The sequence below is a fragment of the Zootoca vivipara genome, chromosome 1 (genome assembly GCF_965207765.1).
Source record: "Zootoca vivipara chromosome 1, rZooViv2.hap1.1, whole genome shotgun sequence".
Taxonomy (NCBI): Eukaryota; Metazoa; Chordata; class Lepidosauria; order Squamata; family Lacertidae; genus Zootoca; species Zootoca vivipara.
The window spans coordinates 26,712,539-26,723,425 of record NC_142582.1 but is presented as its reverse complement, the minus strand read 5'-3'; positions in this window follow the sequence as shown (position 1 = coordinate 26,723,425).

The following is a 10,887-nucleotide window of genomic DNA, read 5'->3' as shown; positions in this document are numbered from 1 at the left end:
TTAGCTGAATGCAGTGTAGCAGCAAAATGGCTGTGGAGAAGCAAAGCCACCACAATCTGTTGTCCAGGAGCTCACATTTGCTAAACCATGGCTTGGTTTAAAGTGATATGAGAACCAGGCCAGTGACTTCTATTAACACAATTGCAAGCTAAGCCAAACAAGGCAAAGCCACTCAAATTCTGGCTTGTCAGGACTGTTGGACAGTTACATAGCAACACACCTGGCTTTGCTAGTGTAAGTGCATTTAACAGAGAGCTGTAGGAAGTCACTTCTGGTCCTAACAAATGTACCTGCATGGCACACATATTTTCAAATACCTGTTTGTTCTACTCACACATTTACATTTTTAGGCATAAGCCTAAAACATAGCTGCCAAGTTCTCCCTTTTTTAAAGGGAAATTCCCTTATGCTGAATAGGCTTCCTCGTGAGAAAAGGGAAAACTTGGCAGCTATGCTAAAACTGTAATGTGTTGATCTGTGCTCATGATGCTAATTATAGCTCTGATTTCTCTCCCTCTCTCCACTTTTAAATTATAACTCTGATTTAATGCTTTTTATTGTATTTATCTATATATATATAAATGTAAAAATCGTGAAACTGTGTGTTCCACTTTTCTCCGTAACCGCTTGACCAATCGTCCTGAAATTTTGACACAATGATCCAGGCCACTCCCCGAGCGTTGTTGGGGACAAAAATCCCTCAAATCACACACCTGAGCAGGTATAGACCTGGTTTTCCACCAAGTCAAACAGCGCCCTCAAGTGGCGTTATACCCTCCTCCACCCCCTCCCTTCCTGTGAAATCAAAGCCACACCCACAAACCAAATGACGTCATCAACCAAGCAACTGAAACCACCAAGGCGGCCATTATCAGACCCCTAGACCTCTGCCAGGCTCCTAGGCCCCCACTAGGCCCGGGGGGGGGGGGACTCGACTCAGGGGGACTCTGAGGCTCAGGGGGATCTGAAGGGGGCTATTACCCTCCATTTCACAGACTAACGCACAGCAACGCGTGCAGGGCCAGCTAGTGTACATATATAAATATAATTGTAAGCCACCTGGAAGCCCCATCAAGGGCCAAAAGGCAGAGCATAAATGATTTTATAAAGAAGAAACTTTCAGATAAGTTACTGCTGCATATCAAGTTGAAAGGGGTGCACCGAGTGAACTGGTTTTGTGGTGGCTGGAAAGTCTTTTAGACTGGTGAGTGATCTCCATTCCTGCCCACGTCTATCACCATTTTTAGCTTATTTGACCTTTTGTGTACCACCATGAACACCAGATCTGGTGATGGTAGCAGCTGTTGGCACCCACCCACACTCTCTCTGGCTCACATCCTGGGTTGTTGTTTAGCATTGCAAACAAAACTGATGGCTACGTAGAAACTCTGAAATCAGGCAGCACATCACTGAATACCAGGTGATGGGGAACCTCAGTGGGAGAGGGCTGTTGCCCTCATGCCCTCTTTGTTGGCTTCTCAGAGGCATCTGCCTGGCAACCATGAAAAGCAGGATGCTGAATTATGTATGCCTAAGGTCTGATCCAGGAAGGCTATCCTTGTGCTTTTAAAGTGTCTCAGGTATTTACATTTTACACACACAGAGAGGGGGGGGAGTATATCTGAATCTTTTATATACAGTATTTGATGGCATGCACAGAAGACAAAGATAACTTGCCAACCTTACAAGAATTTTACTTAGATGTTTACATTTTCCTATTACAGTGGTCCTCACAGCACACCTCATCCATGTTCCTACCTTGTACACGATGTGCACACATTTAAGTACTGCACTCCCAAACACAATAAACAAGGAAACAGGGACCAAATCCTTTCCCAGGGACCGCATGCACATGCACATTTATTGCAAGGAAATGCAACCCTTGTGTATACACCACTATTCATTCATTCATTTAATTTATATCCTGCCTCTCCTCCCTGACCGTTCGCCATATTCTCCCATCTGGGGCTGATGGGAGTTGGGAGTCCAACCACTGAAAGTCTTGCTGGAAGCAAGGACACTGTGAGGGAAAATGTGGAAGGAATTGCTATCTGAGTGATATCAATGTTTTTGTTCCTCTCCTCAGTTAGTCATCCCTCCTAAGTGTTGCAGCTACAACACGCAAGAGAGCTGGATTTGACAACGGCAGTGCAATTTCTTTGATGGCGGTGCTGACTTTGAAGCTAACTCCTTTCACGTCATTGATCTCCAGAGGTTGCTGGATTCCCAGCCAGCATGCCCAATGGTCAGGGTGGGTGAGAGTGAGAAATATAGGAAGCAGTGGCTTCCTCATACCAAGTCAGACTGTTATTCTGCCTAGCTCAGTATTGTCTACATTGACCAGCAATGGCTCTCCAGGATTTCAGACAAGGTGTGCCCTGGAGATCCCTGTGATCAAATCATAAACCTTCTGAATAGAAAGCAGATGCTAGACCAATGAGCTATGGCTGTAGTCAGGGCTTTTTTCAGCCGGAACTCACTGGAACTCCATTCTGGCACCTCTCCGGCGAGCGCCATTGCCATTTTAAGAAAACAAGGGAGGTGTTTGTGATGAGTTCCAGAACCGCTTTTTCTAGAAAAATAGCATTGGTAGTGGTTGATCTCTAAGAAGTTTCCTTGGTTTGCCAAGGCCTACTCTCTCCTTCTCAAATATTGGAAGACTGGAAAAGGGAGCTGCCACCCCATCCCCAGTTTTTGGTCACTTCTTTAATGCCTGTAGCCAGTGCAATGGCGCCCACCTGAGAGGGGCTGGAACTGAGTTCTGGCTGGGAAAAGAAACCTTGCCTGTAGTACTTGTTACAGGTAGGTAGCCATGTTGGTCTGACGTAGTCGAAACAAAAAAATATAAAAAATTCCTTCCAGTAGCACCTTAGAGACCAACTAAGTTTGTCATAGGTATGAGCTTTCGTGTGCATGCACACTTCTTCAGATACACTGAAACAGAAGTGGAAACAGACTGGAAAGAGAAGTTGCTGAATTGCAACTCATTACCAAGCTTAAAACCATGGAGAGACCTGGTCTGAATAAAGACATTGGATTCTTATCTCATTATACATGATAAAGCTTTCGTTAGCCATCTCACCCCTTGCCTTTTCCTGCAAGACCAATTGCAGTCCTTAACAGTCGTCAACAGGTTTACCACTCCTATCAGCCAATCACCCATTCCCACCCCCCTTCTGAGTAATACCCCTCCCCACCCTCTGACTATACGTAAGGGTCTGGTGTCTTCTGTTTCAGTGCATCTGAAGAAGTGTGCATGCACACGAAAGCTCATACCTATGACAAACTTAGTTGGTCTCTAAGGTGCTACTGGAAGGAATTTTTTTATTATTATTTTTTTGTCTTGCCTGTAGTAGTTTCCACAACAGAACAACTGCATTAGCTGCTGCCATGATTGCCACAAGAGGAAAATGGATATTTATGCTACCCAAGATGCTCTGGTGCCACTTGCCCCCCCCCCCCAAAAAATTGGCTCTTCATGCACAAGACAGACTTCATTCCTACCTCCCATCAGGCCACACTTCTCCCCACCCCCACGGCATTGCTGTGCGTTACCCAGCCAAGGCAATTGTCATACCCACAACGCTACAGGCAAAAAATTTTTCCACACACCTTCCTTCTTTTTTAGCATTGAATTCCACCACCCCTCCTCTGCCGTTCGGATTCTCTGTCTCTGAATTGCTTGCAGCTTCTATTATAGGATGTAGACGCTTCGTTGGGGGTGCGGGTGGGGTATGGCTAAAAACAACAGTAATAATGTCAGGTGTGACAAAACATTTTTTCTTAATGCTAAATTGCCTCAAATCCTATAGCAGGGGGGATTTATTTATTTTTTTTTAAAAAAAACCTTGCTTGCAACCCCCCCCCCCCACACACTGTTCATCTAGCTGCCAGGTCACAATTCCCTTCTGCAGCTTCCAGGCCTGGTTGCTAGGCAACGCTTCCCCACTCCCTTCGCTGTGCAGCATGTTGACTGCTACGGGGTCCCCCCCCACAGCAGGCAGATCTGCTAAGGCAAAGACGTTCTCTTTACCCTGTACACCCCCAAAAATGAAGGAATGGCTTTCCTTACCCCTTCTACCTCACGACCTTCACATTTATGCTTTTTTTTTTTGTAACTGGCCTATTCACCTCAGTCAGTTATCTAAGCATGGGGTTTATTCTACAACACAAGAGATTGCCATAGGGGTAGAATAGGTGGCCTTCGTCCCTGCAAAATGTTTTGTCCTGCTCGGGTTATTTATATGCGACTTCTTCTCCATTATCTCCATTAGCTTGGGCTGGATACCTCAGCTGGTTATAGAGTGTGGTGCTGATGAAGCCAAGGTTGCAGGTTCAATCCCTGTATGGGACAACTGCATATTCCTGCACCGCAGGGGGTTGGACTAGATGATCCACAGGGTCCCTTCCAACTCTACAATTTGATGGCTTTTTGTGGATGCTGTAGTACTTTGGGGGGGGTGTTACCCCTCTCCCTTTTATCATAAATGGTACACATTTTTCAGGTGTGTTGCGTTCTGCCATTTTCTTCACACTGGTGTTAAATTTCCCAAAACAAGATGTCACAGGGCATTGTGTTTAGATCCTATCCTATCCTGTCCTCCCCCCACATTTTATCCTTACAAGAGCCCTGTGAAATAACTCCGGTTGAGAGATAGTGAGCAGCCAAAAGTTGCTCAATGAGCTTCACGGCTGAGTGGAGATTTGAACCCGGGGTCTCCCTAGTCTTAGCCTGACACACTAACTTGCTATGCCACATTGGCATAGTGACAAAAAATCCTGGCATCTTCTCTGGAAGCCCGAACCACAAACCCACATTTGCCGGGGGGCGGGGGGGGGGCGCGGAGAAGCAGTTGTGAACTGTGATCTGTAAAAAGGCACTCTGCACATGCTTAAATTCACGCCAGTGCCCTAAAGATCCAAGACTCAAATGACACCTTGCCCCTTGCATTTGTTAACAGTAGATGAAAATCTCTGGTTTAAAATAAGTAGGAGATTAGTAACTAACAGCAGTTTCATTTTCGTGGCCGTACATCATGGCTATCAAATTAACTTACCTCACATTGACATGGGGCCACTTCATAAAATTGTGGTGAAAGCATATCATGTTCCTTGTGGGAGGCAAATGTATGTTTCAAAAGACATGCACGTGCAATAGGGAGCCATGATTTACTGGCATTTCTCACTTAATGTACATGCCTTAAAAAAAAAACCCACACATTTGCCCTTAGTTTGAGCGTGTCTTGAGACGGCTACATGGATAGGTTCTCCAAAGGGTCAGAGGGCCCCTGCCAAGGGCTGAAATCAGCAGTGGCTATTGTGTCCATTTGCATGGGCAAAACGGGAAGGCAGGGAATCTAAGTCAATGGTGCCAGAGTGGGTGACAGATGGCAAGCAGAGCCAGCTAATTCTAGTTTTGTACCTATCTTCCTCCCTACTGTGTTCTCCAAAGGCAACATGGTGGTTAAGGAGGAGAGAGCTGACTGGTTGTAAGAATGCATGCTCGAACAGCTCAGTTGGTTAGAACATGGTGCTGATAATGCCGAGGTTGCAGGTTCGATCCCTGTATGCGACAACTTTATATTCTATGTCTTAGTCTATGAATAAGGCAGGCAGGTAGGGGTGGCTGAGGGCAGGCTGAAGTTGGTGGGCCAGTGGTGTCCCATGTACCCTAATGGATTTGCCCTCTGCTGGCCGAAATTAAGATCCGGCCTTGCTAGAAAAGTGGGCCAGTTCCTCCAAAAGGATTAGAGCTTCCACTTAAAATCTAAGGACCAAGCCTGAGGTGATGGAAGCAGGCCTGTTTACTTGAGCTGACATAAGCAGAGGGTGGAAGGGGAAGCTGACAAAACAAGGTGCTTCTTCACACATAATTTGATACCGCTATCACAGCTAATAATCCCAATCCATTTGCCGTCCGATGTAGCGATGGCCCAAAGGTTAGAGTGCTTTGCGCAGGGGTAGGGTGAAGATTAGACCTGCTCATGGAGCCGAGGTCTAGGGACAGTGGTCTCAGGATATGAGCTGAAGGCACCTTGCAGATCTGGGTCAGGTCAGTGCTGAGCTGGGTGGCCAACCAGGAACCATGCGTGCATCACTTTGTGTTCCATTGTAGAAGAACGGTGGGGTATCTGTGCAGGAAAGATGGAACGTTTTTGTTTTAAGTTGTCAGCTGCAAGACCCAAATCCACCTTCAGAGGCAGCACCAGACGAAGGCTGGTCATAAGAACTGCCAGTCGGAACAATTGTTCCATCTAGATCGGTATTATCTACGCACCAACTGGCAGCGGCTCTCTGAGTCTCAGCCAAGGATCTTCCTGCTCTATTGGAGACGGCAGGTTTTGGGAACATAGGAAGCGGCCTTGTACTGAGTCAGATGACTGATTCATCTGGCTCTCCAGAGTTTCAGACGGGGCATTCCCAGCCCAACCTGCAGACAGACAGAACGTGGGACTTTCTGCCTGAGCCACACCTATTTTGCCTTGTTTGGTTTGTTTTTTTGGCATGGTAGTGCCTGAACATCCTAAGCTATGACCAAGATTCAGTGATGTGCTAAAGGGTAGGACAATCTCCCTGTAGAATATATTTTGTACGTTAAACACAGAGGAAAAGTGAGGAAGCCATGCCCATACTCCCCCTCTCCAGCTCTCTGTTGACACCTGGAATTCCAACACCATCCATTCTCTGCATTCGTTCATCAACATTTTTAGCAGTGCAGGGTGACTAATCCCATCTGTAGCTGTGCTTGGCATTCTCAGGTGACACAGCAAAAGGACCACGAAATCGCATTCAGCAAATGCCTCTCCTTAAGCAGGAGCTCTTAAATGAGATGCCTGCCGGCCAATCCAGGAAAGGCTTTGTCCCTGTTTGCAAACTTTTAACGTCTCTCTTGCAGCTTGCTACACACACTTGGCTCATTCCCCACCCCCAACTGCAATATCAAAGTGGACTCTTTAATTCATTCTGCACGGGGCTGGTTTTGCACATCAAAGGTATATTTGCTGTGCAGCCTGCACATTTTCTTCACAAGAGCAAAGTACTGTATTATGTGTCTTAAAAATGGCAGTGCTTCCCCTTCCCCCAGCATTCATTGCAATTGCGCTTGCAATATACACCTACAGTTTTGTGGCATCGTTACTTAGCAGCAGTCCATCGTTTCTTCTTCAAATCACTTTCATGTCATGCTATTTTTTATTTTTATTTTTTAGTATTCTTTTAAGGTGGGTGGTTTTTTTCTTAGGTAGTTTTTAGTTGTTTGGGATACGAATGCACACTTCGCAGTATTGTGATTTGTGGTGGGCTGTTTGTTTGCTTTTTTGCGTTTTCAGTGGAAAAGGGTCTTCTCTGCGGTGCCTCCCCCCCCCCCCCCGGTTATTTTTCAACATCAGCTGAAAACATATTTTCACACAGGCATTTGGTGCGAGCCTAGACGGAGATATTTTTATGCATGCCGCTGAACTGTTTCAATGGTTGGATGTTGTGTTTTTTAATCTTGTTTGAAGTCATGCTTCATATTGTTTTGGAGCCTTTGTTGAATCCAAGGAGATGGAGACCAGTAGCCTTCAATGTATGACTGCATGCAAGAGCAATCTAAACAGAATGACTATTTATCATGTTTGAAAATGACAAGTCTGAATCTTGCCAAGTGCCCCAATAAAATGGGGGGGGGTCCTGTTTACTGAAACACATGGAAGGGAAGGATGACTTGCATATTTAGCCACAGCTTTTGCATTTGTTTAATCCTTCCTGGTTAGCTGGTTGTGCCAAATAAATGTTATAGAATTACCAATCATAGAATTGTAGAATTGGAAGGGATCCCAAGGGTCATCTAGTCCAACCCCCACAATATAGGAATATTAGCTAAAGCATCCATGGCAGATGACCATCCAACCTCTGCTTAAAAACATCCAAGGAAGAAGAGTCCACCACCTCCGGAGGGAGTCTCTCCCACTGTCTAACAATTCTTACTGCGTTAAACCCAGGGAGGTGGGCTGAAAAATTTCCCTTGACTTCATTTTTCTGCAGAAAATGTCCCAGTTTTAGAAAGTCATTGGCCTCATTTGCACATCAGTTTAAGGTTTAAATATGAACATGCAGTGTGCTAGTACAAGTACACTCTGGTGAAATCATGGAGGCATTTGCTCCTGCTGGAATTGAAGCATAGTTTAGCTTAGCATTCCTTCTGAACCCTGGGCTTGTGGTTTGTTTTGCACAAAGAAACCATGAGTGGTAAACAAGAAGAAATCTTGTGGCCGGTCCAGAGAGAAACAAACACCAAGCACAGGTTCACTCGTAACACTAAGCTAGACCATGACTTGCTCTCGGGCGAAGCAACAGCAGCAGGAGAGGAGCAAAGCATTGCAATTTCCACAGTCTGCATCAGCCCTACTGCCTATTCATGTTTAAACCATAGTTTTCTTTAACTACAGATTAAGGTGATGTGGAAATGAGGTCAACCTTTTCATAAAATTAACTAGCAGCGCAACAAACGAACAAAACAGCATGTCAGGTTGGGCAACCAAGATAGATACAATACCATCCAAATCTAAAATAAGAGTCACAATTAACTTTTTCCCAGGTTGCTATACCTAGGGAGCCCATCTATTTATGCACACGGCTCTTCATGGTCATGTTACAATTAATATGACGACTGTTTTCAGTGCCTTCATTTGGGTGTAAAGGTGGCGTGCAACGCTGTTGTTCTGCCAGCGCTGCAGACTTCCGCTCATGCCCTGCAACCTTCTGTTTCTCTTCCCTGTGCACCCTCAAAATCTGCTACAGTGTTGGCATACAGTGCTGGATACAACCCTAAAAATCTAATGTGAAGGAAATGCATGCTGCGGAGTTGTCGTATTTTTAAAATATTTACAAGCATACCAATAAAAAACAAGTTTCCAAGGCAAAGCTTTGGATTCCTTCAGCCATAATGCTTCAGCCACATTAACAGTGCGGTTTAAATCCTATGCATGTTTACTCTCACTGTGCTCAAGAAGGTGTTTAGGATTGTAGCCTGTGCATTTTATGGGTTCCACCCCTGCCCCACATAGTTCAGTTCAAAAACTTTTGACTGTTGGGACAGGGGGACTTTTCCACATGTCTCACTGTATTACAGCTTGTAGAATTTGCATCTTTTTAAAGTTTTGCTTTCTAAATGCCAGTACATCTGTCAGGAATGCTTTGGTGGTGTTTCCTGCTTGGCAGGGGGTTGGACTGGATGGCCCTTGTGGTCTCTTCCGATTCTATGACTCTATGAAAGCACTTTTCCAGGCATTTCCAATCTTGCACAGTGCCCCAAAACATACATTTTTGGAGCCGTACTCTCTTCCAAAAAAGTGTGTCTTTTGGGTTCCGTGATCTCATGCACATCACAGGACTCCTGCAGGAACATTGCTGGGAAGTTTTGGGACTCAACATATTTGCTTGTTTAGCCTAGCAAGACCTACTCTGTCAGTATCTCTCTAAGGTCTCTAAAACTGGGGATGCTCAACATTGAACGTGCACAACACGTGGTTTGTTCCTGTGTAGATTATGCATAGGTAACCTGTGACCCTCCAAATGTCGTTGAGACCACAACTCCCATCATCCTTGAACATACAGTAGGCTAGGAGTTGGAGCCCAACAACGTCTGAAAAGGTACGAGTTCTTCATCCCTGCTGCAGATGCCTGGTGTATATGCCTCAGCTGGTAGCTATTCTCAAGGAACAGGAAAGCCGTGAGATGCACAACACAAACCTTCCAACAAGTCCCTGAGCACAGCACAACTTGCATCCCACATGCTCCACACTGCAAACATGGTTGCTTCATTTCCATTTCTCCCAGTGAGTGTATAATAGACGCCATTGTACATATCTGTGCTCAAGATGCAGGTATGCAGATGTATCAGCCACCCTTCATTTGTTTGCTTGTACCCACAGCATTGTACAGCACACGGCAATTCATGTTCATTGCATAGAGCCATCCTAACTTTCACCCTGAACATACAGGGGCGATGAACAGGAAAGTTACATTTTAAAGACCTTTTGCGAAAGAAAGAAAGAAAGAAAGAAAGAGAGAGAGAGACGTTGATAGCAGCACGTGGTCCAAATTAGGTATGGCTATCTAGAGTGTTTCTCTGGGCTGATTTCTGAGTTACACAAACACACCTGCTCCTTGATAAATGTCAATTGTCTGCATGATTGGCTTTAGGCTCCTGCTCTATACTTGTTAGCGATATATCCTGGAACAGAGGAAATAAAAGGGGTCCCCTCCCATGGATGTGAATGCCCGTTCTGATAACAAGCAGGTGTAATATTATCCGCTAGCACACATGTGGCTGTAGATATTTTTGAACAATTTCCCCATTCACATTGTACTCTTAAATATATCATAGGTCTGCAGTTTTGTTCCAGCCCTAGCTAATATTGATTGCTATGGCCTAAAAAAAAAAGCTATGGTGAAATGGCTTTTACCATCTTCGGATTTCTGAAGAATCTGCTCACTCTTTCCATACACAAGCTGCTACCCTCACCAACTGCTTGCTACAGAATACAAAGTTCTGCCAGCACATAGAAGACAAAAGGAGCTTCCTCTGTTTTGCTGCTCAAAGCGAAAGGCCTCTGCGCTCACAGACGTTTGGATGTTGCAGCGCAGCAGTGTGCATGGATTGTGGATGATGTACGGAAGAAGCAGGCCGAAAATCCAGATAATCTGAAGACGTCAACATCTCCTTCACTGTAGGCTGCTGGATTGTTTTAAAATGGATTTTAAAACGTATTGCAGGACTTGCCCACCCAAATGATATAATCGCCACATTCTACCTAGGCTATACAAATGTTTCGATTCTTGTATTCTATATCCACTGTTCTCTCACACTCCAGAGTGCACTTCCTGCCATCTGAGTTTAAATTG